This window comes from Amphiura filiformis, chromosome 16, assembly GCF_039555335.1.
Source record: "Amphiura filiformis chromosome 16, Afil_fr2py, whole genome shotgun sequence".
Lineage (NCBI taxonomy): Eukaryota > Metazoa > Echinodermata > Ophiuroidea > Amphilepidida > Amphiuridae > Amphiura > Amphiura filiformis.
This window is the reverse complement of record NC_092643.1, coordinates 11,174,209-11,184,624: the sequence shown is the minus strand read 5'-3', so window position 1 is coordinate 11,184,624 and position 10,416 is coordinate 11,174,209.

The following is a 10,416-nucleotide window of genomic DNA, read 5'->3' as shown; positions in this document are numbered from 1 at the left end:
GGTCATGTATTAATTGTTTTTAACATGTTGGCCATCCATGCACAAGCCATTTGTCCTTCAGGATTTGTTTTCCTCAAGTATTAGCAAATAAATTAGGTCAGCAGTGGCATGCGAGAATGATGTCCGAGGTTCGAATCCCGGGGGTAAAGTGACCGGGCAAAGTGACTTATTTGTTCGTCTTCTCTCCTTTTTCGTGTTTCCGGCTTCCGATGATAGCAACAACAAAAAAAGAAGCAAAAAACTGACATATGTCAGATATATCAAATGTATGATTTATTTTATTTGCATTTATTGTTTGTTTGGAAATTTTAAATCGTATAATATAGTGCACTGCATCATGTTAAATAAGGGCACATGCATAATGACAACACAAAGAGAACCTGCAGGCTACAACACATTTAATCAAAACAATCGTTTTGTAAAACTTTAACTCAGACGCTCGCGCTCGTGATTTTCATTTCGTGGACAAACTTAATAAATTCTAACTAATTTCTGCCGAAATTGTCATATTTCAAATAGATGCTATTGAATTTCATAACTTTTCCGGTAAACATTTTCAAAGACAATAGACCGACAGTTTCCGACAATGTAAAATTTCTGACTATTGACTATATAAATAAACCTGAGGAAAAATTGGTCATCGTTGGGTTTCGTTTTTAGTGGGACACCCTGGTAGTGAACCTTAGGACTGGTGGAAGTAGACTGAAAAATTAAAGGAGAAAATACAAATTTGTATGGACTCTAGATTAGCATTGACCTATAGGCCTACATCAGTACACCTTATAACACAACAAAATAATGTAATGCCACCTACTTTTTAAAGTATGTCAGTATATGAGGTACTGGGATGTTTATTTTTTAATTGGCATAACATTTAGACTAGGCCTATATGCAGCCATCTGGACTATTTCAGCATTAATACTGTGCGATGAGTGTGGATAAAAAAACGCGCACTCGGATAACACAAAGCTGTTAACAGCTGATTACGGGTTCAGGACCAGATATAGATGACGCCTTTCTTCTGCAAAGTTCATGGATTGTCAGCCTTCTCGTCACAATTTTATCATTATGATATTTTGATATCAGTGTAAAACCCTCCATTTATACCAGTCAGTTTTATACAGAATGTTTTAAAACGTTTCCTAATCTTTTTTGATAAGAATTGTTAGTGGCGAATAGTGAACCAATATACATGATAAAGCGAAGTGCGTGTATTTTCAGTTCTGTGGCCGATGTTGTAGTACCTGAAGTTTAGAATTTAGGTAGTAATAAAAATTCCCTTTAAAAGGGAAGGCCAGCGTCAATGCAGAAGAGGTCTTGTAAATAGTTTGGGTCACCGTGAAAGGCATTTTTAGGATCACGCTTACATCCATGTTACATGACAGTTCACCAAACCATCAATGGTGAGAACATGCACACTGAAACAGCAAAACACATTAACTCCTATAACTCCTGTCAACTCTTTAATTCATTACTCCAAATTGTTCTGTATTTTTGTCTTTACTGTTTTTTACCCATGCTTATTATAAAAATCAAGAAATACACTGCAGTTGTTAGTTAATTCGCTATGTTAACTCAACTTACATGCACATTTTATTTTAAAATAATTTTATATTATTTCGCAATGTATAGTTTACTATAAAGTAGATAGTGGCAAGCACATGATAAAGGACTGATCATTCACTACAATCTTCACTTTTAAACTGTATTTTTTGAATGTGTTGATTGTTAGTCCGAGACTCCTGCAAAGCTATGGACATGGCATCTTACCTACTCCATTCTGTAGTCTGCATTGTGTGTTTTCTCAGTCTTCAATCATTTTGTTGAATGTAATTTTATGAATCAAATAAAAAAGATAGAAATTGGCCTCACTTTAGTTATGTTTCATTTTACAGTATTTATCATTTATAAAGTAAGACAATAATTTATTTATTTTCTATAAGTGCATGTCAAAATATGGGATATATTGTTCAATATTATAGCTAGCCCCTAAAAAGTTTATTTTCAATCGGATTTTTCCCGTTGAAAAGACAAAACTGATGTTAAAGATAGCAATAATATCATCAATAACATTTTGAGTCAATTTTATCCATAAAACGATACAGGATAGGATAGATAATTACTTTGACTTCAATGTGGTCCATATAATGAAGATTTTGATTCCACAACATTATTAGATCTGTTATCAACATATCAATTATGCACTCACAGGCAACCAAACATCATGCTATGCTCAGTATAGTCCACTGATATGACCTCGTGATCATTCCCCCGCTTTGACCATGTCATTTTTTTTTTTTTGCTTATTGCTGAACAAGTTTATGTTTATATGTGTAGGCCTAACCTATGATAACTTTTTAAGTCATAATTAATTCAAACATAACTTTGGCAATACTCAATCGTTTTCGTTCGTTGAAACGGCAAAACATACTTTCTTTTCCTTGCAAATCGAATTAGCAGACATCAAAAACATTTCCACCACGAGAAGTAAAAAAAATAATTCATACCAATAGAAGAAGGCTATAATCTTAGCTAATCTTTAGTGTACACAAACCCCATCTCAGAATTAGGTACCAGCGCCCTATGCGCTGGCGAAAAGGATAGAGCATGTTTTGATTGTGCCTATTAACGAGTTGCTCGGAAAAGAATGAATTTTTACGGCAGTTTGTTGAACTTTTTTTTCAATTTAATCTAATCAATTACCCTAAAAAATTCGTTATCGTCTGAGCATAAATAGGCAAACAATATGCTTATAAGCGATTTTTTACGGTAGTCTGTAAGGACCGTCGATGTAGCTAGCTATAATAATCAATGAATCAACTATCCAATAATACCAATATCACCGATAACACTTACTGAAGAAAATCGATATATCCAAGTTGCTGATAATGAAGAAGAAAAAAAGAATTACAAAATCGGGGAAAAAAGGACTGAAATTGAATTCATAAGTTTCTGGAAGGTGGCTGGCGCATTTGTGAGTCCAAATGGCATAGCGCTCCATAAGTCGCTGGAAGGTGGCTGGCGCATTTGTGAGTCCAAATGGCATAGCGCTCCATAAGTCGCTGGAAGGTGGTTGGCGCATTTGTGAGTCCAAATGGCATGATACATCCTGTTACATAGGTATGGGTTAAATTTATGGATGAATGTAGAAAATATGAGTAAAATTTGGAGAATAATCGATTTATCGATTTTTATTGATATTGAGTACTGAGTAGCCAATATATTGATTTAAAAAAATCCGAACTTCGGCAGTCCTTGGTAGTCTGGTATATTCGTTTTCCTGATATGATAGGAGACATTAGACTGCATATATAGTATAAAATCATGGGATAAAATCACCGCTTATTTGTTATCGAGGAGTAAGTTAATAGTAGGCCTATTGTTAAATAATTTGCTTGATTTTTACTATACCAAAATAATGAAAAATTTCTGGTACATGATCTTCAATCCTAGAAAGTTATAGTGATCATTATTTAAAAACACAATTTTAGGTTTGTTTAGGTTTGTTTTATCTGTTGGTGCCTATAGCGTTTGTTTGTTTATATTTTTAAACTCATAGAGGGAAAATCACATATTTGTTTGGACAGAAGGTGTGATAAAGTCTTACATGTCTTATGGACTCTACAATCTGAGACGAAAATGTAGGTATATTCGTCTCAGCTACAATTTAATGACATTCCGCCTGCGTAAGTTTGCAGGTGTATGCAGGAAGTGGTAAAATCACATTGTCGCCTTCGTGAAATCCGCAACGCGCGATGCACAAAATAATGAGACTTCACAGGAAAGGTGTCAAGAAACGGGTCGCGCCTTCCCGACATCACACACTCACACGCCGACCAGTGAATTTTTGATACATATTTCAAAAATTAGGCTTATCTTAGGCTACATTTAGGTTATCTTGACACTGTTGAACTGTAAATATTACGGGTAACACACCTCTGCCTAAAATCAAGTTATTATGAAAAATGTGCAACTTATTTAACCTTTTTATCCCGCTTCGAGCTTCCTCGGGAAATTAATGGTTCTTTGGCTTCTCTATAATTATGTTAAATAACCTAAAAAGGTTCCTTATACATGTAGGGTTCTAAAGAACCATTTAGCTCACTTTAGAGAACCTAAGGTGCCATTGGAGGACAACCTAAGAACCATTTAGCACCTGCCCTCTGATGTTTTTTTTTTTTTTGCAGACAAAATATGAATTGACTGATGCCTCATGACTCTCATCTGTGTTATGTTATTTTCCTCTTCAAAATTCGAAACATCGAGATTTCTTTATTTACACATTTAAAAAAGATTCCACGAACTTTCTCATTTTGTGCCCGAACTTTTATTGTACTTTTTTAGGAGCACAGTGCACTGTGCATGTAGCATCCCATGTTCATCTGCCACCGCGTCCATAGGTGCATGCCCATTGGACAGAAAACCTGTGGGCTTCTTCCTTTTCAAGCTTCATCCTAAGGTATATAATTGTCATGTTCACACGGACATAAACCTATACAAGAGTTTGAGGCACAGATTATGGATTTCTTTCCTGGACCCGTGGTTTGAAGTTATGTCCACACGATGGGCGGGGTGGGGGGAGGGGGATATAGAAATAGGATAGGCCAATCACTATATTACCTCTGTCAGAGTACAACCCCAAGCGTGTCCGAACGGCACATATCTCGTTTCCGGGAGGACGTAGGTTCTTCATCATGTTGAAGGTACGGGGATGTGCCACCGTTTTAGTGGGGTACCTTTTCAGCGATTTTGGTCAATCGCTGGGTGGATTTTCATAGGAGAGTGGTCAAAAGTGCCCCTAAAAACGTCCAAAGTAAATTTGGGTGTTTTTGTGTGCAAAAATTGGTGTAGCAAAAAACAGCAAAAAGTAAGTATAGAGAAAGTCAGCACCCCAAAAGTCTACTTGACACATCCCCATACAAATTTTTTGAAGCCCGTGTTTACTTTTTAAGTGCTCTGTTAATTGGTGGTCCAACATGTCGAACGAAGGCCTCTAAATATCTTTGAAGTTTGAGGTGGGTTAAACCTATATGCGTCCGCATGGGCCTGCGGAACCCTACATGGCTGAACTTTCAAGAGCTCCTCCCTGGAGATCTGATCCTCAAAGTTACCTCCGAGTGTTTGTCTCTCATGTGCACGTCTAATCTTGGGGATGAAGGGGGATTTATATTTCAACTAGAACTTGGTGATGTGTAATCTTTAGCATCAAACGAATTGGCGCCTCTCTCAGTGGAAAAGGAAAGACGAGAGGGGGTATTCTCCCACGGGCACGAAGCTTGGAGCTACAGAGGAAAAGTACATGGGGAAGGGGCTATCGTGGTATTTAACGAACCGGAAAATAAAAGAAAGGGTCATTATAAAAGACCCGGGGTTATTATTTTAATGTGAGAACACACAACGAATGATGGTGTAACAATAGGGGTTTGTTTGCAAATTTGAGATGGTGACGAAAGCAGAATTATACGGGTCCGAGCTGCTATGGCTGCGATGGGGATTGTGCTGATGGTAAACGCTGATAAACCTTGATGGATGCGAGGGATTTGATATCTAAATATGATAGAGATCATTTAAAAAAGGAAGGTTTATTTATTTATTTATTTATTTATTTATTTATTTATTTATTTATTTATTTATTTATTTATTTATTTATTTATTTATTTATTTATTTATTTATTTATTTATTTATTTATTTATTTATTTATTTTCATCTTTCATTTCTCTTATTTCATTCATTCTAGCTCTTCTTGTTCCTTTCTGCAATTTTTTCGTTCTTTCTTTCATTCTATCGTTCTCTTTCTTTTTCTTTCTTTCGTCCTTTCTTTTTCTTTCGTTCTTCTTTCGTTCGTTTTCTTTCTTTTGATCTCTTTCGTTTTTGCTCACTTTCTTGATTTCGTTCACGTTCTTTGTTTCATTCTCAATCTTTCTTTCTTCCTCTCCTCCTCCTTCTATCATTCGATTTCTTTCAATTATTTTCTGTCTTTTCTCTTTCTTTTACCCTCCTTCACTTTCATTCTCCCTTTTACTTCTTTTATAAAAACATGATGAACCAAAACACAAACTTACAAAACATTCGAAAGAAGCTGAATCCCTTGCACTCTTTCTTCTTTCTTTTTTAAGTTAATTGTTTAAATTTATTCCTCTCTCACTGTCGTTTTCTCTTACAAAACATTCGAATGTTTGAGAAAACGGATTCTCGAAAGTACAATGTCCCAATCATCTCATCGCTAGCCCTGCTCCTCGCATGCCATGGGCGTGCACACGCGGTGTGGCTTAAGAAGGAAATGATGAAAGTTGGTGTTGAAGTTCATTACGCCAAGTGCTTTAAAACTTGCTCTCATGGGGCGCTGATGTAGATCGCCACTTCGGAATCAATTTCTCCTCTTCCAACTCAAGCAAAATATTGACCATCTGAAAAGTGCATATAAAGGGAAGGAATGCAAGAATTCAAAGAAAGAATGAAAGAGAGCTAAAGAGGAAAAAACCTCAAATCGCAAAGGACATGCATGACAAACTTTCAGTGTATATTAAAGAAATGAAAAAATGATGAGAAAAGACAGAATATAAAGACAGAAAGGAAGAAACTAAAAAACGGGAGACAATGAGATAAAAGAAAGAGATGAAAGAGAAGAAGAATGACCGTAACAAAGGGCGAGAGGAAAAGAAAACAGGCGACAATCATGACCATGATGACCAGGGCCGGATTTACCATAGGGCCAGATGGGCCCGGGCCCCAGGGCCCCCAAATTTTGGGGCCCCCAAAATTGCCCAGTATAGCGTGCATCTTCCATTTTAGCCGAAAAACACCTTGCCTACTTCAGTGCACGTGTCTTCCTCACGGTGCGTTTGGGGCCTCCAAATTTTGGCCTGGCCCAGGGCCCCCAAACAGGTAAATCCGGCCCTGATGATGACAATTAACACTTGCTGCAGGCGAGATGTTCTATTACAACTTGTAAGGACTACACATTTAGTTAATTGAGCTAACTTGAATGCCTTCGTACGAGAACTTGGTGACCCGATCCTGGTTGCGATGGTTTATTATGGTATGTATAGGATGTGCGCTTCTTAGCTGCAAGTCCTTGATTGTTGTTAAATTGTTACATGGTGTGTCTTGGGCCATAGTGGTGGCAGTGGCGGCGCCACAGGGGGCATGGGGCATTCCCCCAATCAGAACTCTTGCCCCCCCTGTTGCCCCCCCCAGTAAAAACCAAAAATTACGAAAATTTCCACTTTTCGCAGCACTTTTGCGCAAAATTGGTTGATTTTGCCCCTCTGGAAATTCACTTTTCCCCCTCAATGCCCTCCGCCGAAAACATTCCTGGCGCCGCCACTGAGTCGTGGTCAGCAAATTCCTGTAAAAGTGTGCTGAGGATTGTGGGGTTTAAATGCCTGTGCATATAGTGCACTATAAATCACTGCATTTTTCAGTGATTTTGTCCAATTTGGATAAAAATGAAAGGTTTGCATACAAAACTGAAAGTAGGCCTACTAAGTGGGACGGGTCATCTTCAGATCTGTGTTATGACAAGAAGTAGGCATAAATTATAGTAAATTGGTTTATTGTACTAGTCACAAACACCATTATCTCAATGAGCTGGTGCTCCGAATCTTACTGTATAGTAAACATAATTGCTATGTCTTTATAAATCATGCTCTGTTCACAAGTTCTTAAGGTGACAACACGGACCAAATGCTTCTTTCGTTTTAAAATGTTCAGTGGCAAGATGGGGTACGGGTCCCATGCAGTTGGGTGTGAGTCGTGGTCTTTCCCTATTCAAATAACATGAATAAGGAATAGCAAACGGTTGTGCTGAGACCATAATACCTAAAGGTATTATGGTCTCAGCGGTTGTGTGTGTGTGTAGGGGTGTGTGTGGTTTTTGGTAAAAAATGGCTCAATTGTAGAAACCGCCATTTTTGGATTGAAGTAACTGAAGTCCGGTGGGCACATCATCAACAGTGCCTGATCAATCTTTTGGAGGTATGTTCCCGCGGAATTCGGCGATGGGAACCGACGGTGTACCGGTAAAAGGAGCTGCGAACGGTCAAAATCAAGGGTCTCTGCCCTTGGCTTTCTGTTTGAAAATCGCCTAAAAATCACCAAAAATGTAAAGGAATGAGCAAGGGTTTTTTTACAGCTGAAATGGTCAAAATCAAGGGTCTTCACCGAGCGCTCTATGAGCAAACGTGTCCGTATGAGCAAGTCCGTATATTTCCAGAGTGTTTTCTAAAGTTTAATACCTTAAAAAGGCAACTTCGAAAAAATACCCTATAGAAATGTGATTGAACCTCGGACTGTAAACTTTTAACAAAGTGATCCGAGCTACGTCACCTTAAAACTGAAATATGAAATTGCATAAAATATGGATTTCACGGGAATAGGCCTAAGTTATGAGAATGAACGCGACATTGGTCTTGCTACTGATGGACAGGCAAACTAATGCAATCAGTGGCGACATGATATCAGCGCCAAAGTTACATTTGATTAATTGGTCAAAATCTGGTTGCATTTAGGTCACAGTCCGATTGAGGTTGGGAGGGAAGGGAGATGGGAAGGATCATGTCCACGGGTCATGTATCGTCGAAGTACAGTCTTTTGAGTTTAGCCAAGTTTAAAAGCTAAAGAGCATCCAAAACGTGCGCGGATGGAACTTTGAAAGACACAAGGAGTAGTTGCCACCACCATGACCACAACTTTTGGTCCGACTTCTCGAAGTTTGGCTTGTGGTCAGGTTTCCTATTAGTCAGCAGGCTAGTACTACCAAGTGGGCCCACCGATGTGAAATTATCTATAATAAATTACTGAAACTGGCGAGGCTAAAAACCTTTACGGAAAAGTGAAAATTGCGATGCGAAGAACAGGGTCATGCGCATTTCAATATAACGTCGAATTTTGTTTTTGTTTACGTTAAGGGGGTCAAATTAAGTTAATTAGTTTCAAAAGCACTGAAAGCTCCCTGCGAGCTAAGCACTGAGTAAACACTGAGTAAACAGTCACAATACACTACAATACAGTCATGCTGTTTAACACGAACACCCGTAAATCCTCTGTCTGGTCTGATATTGGGTCACTTTATACCATAATACAAAGAAGCTCAGTTGAGTAACATGTATTGTTTATTCAATTAATTTGTCAACATTATCATGTCAGTGTTCAAAGGGTCACTACTTTTTATGAAGAACATATTGTCAACAGTAAAGTGTTTGTTTATTGAATTAGATCAAGTGTTTGATGCTTTGTTTGTTTAATTGAAGGACCATTGAAAGAATATCCAATTTCACTATTTTGAAGTCTCAAAAATCACCCAAATTAATCAGGGTTGCCAAACTGCGATTTGGTAGCCCAAATGGGTGACTTTTGAAGATTTCCCCCATGACTTTAGACAATTTCCTGTCTCATACATGCATTGAGTACCATAACTCACAGATAATCAGTGTCTGTGCAAAATATTTCAGCCCATGTTGAAAGTAAGTGTTCCATTATTTGTGGTGTTCTACAAAATTGTAAATTTATTTTGATTATTCTGAGACTGCACTTCACCAGGTGAAATTACACCATAACTTTCAAAATGGGGTGTAAAAAATAAACTCAAACACTGAAATTGCACCTGACCATTACACCAGACCAGTACATTAAAACAAATATAAAATATCAGTACAACAAAAGACAGTGACCGCAAAAGACAGTGACCGCGAAAGAGTAGGACTAATCGGGCTCCCGGGGGGCACTCCAACTTTGGAGGTGACGCGTATGTAGGGCTGTTAAGACCCCTTTTTCAGCATCGCTGTCACCCAAAGACCCCATATTTTTTACGAACACATGCTCGCTCCGCGCTCTGTCACCCGAAGACCCCCTATTTTTCCATTTGATCTGTCACCCAAAGACCCTTACAAGTTCAATTTGGACAGCAACTTTCATTTATCACTGATTTTGTTACTTATTTTGAAAAAATAAAAAATTTGAAGCCATTTAGAACTAGAAATTCGATTTTCGAGGTTTTTGTGGCGCTGTTTTGGTTCTCACCCAAAGATTCCATTTAAAAAAAAGGTCATGTTCTCACCCAATGACCCCATATTTTTTACATTTTGCTCTCACTGAATGCCAAAAATCATGCTCTCACCCAATGACCCCATATTTTTTACATGTTGCTCTCACCGAATGCCCCTTAGTGCGAAAGCGCCAGCCCTACACCTATATCCATTTCAAATTGAAGTGCCCCCCCCCCCCGGGATCGGGCTTAAGGTGGCTGTGTACTCTCAGACATGCATGTAGTAAAAGTGCAATAACTTTGTAATTATTCGCGCAAAACATATAAAAGTATACATTTTATGAAGGCAAGACATCAATAAATCTTAATATAAATACAGATTTGGGGTAAAAACAACAATTTTAAGAAAATCACAAAAAGTGAGTTTTTG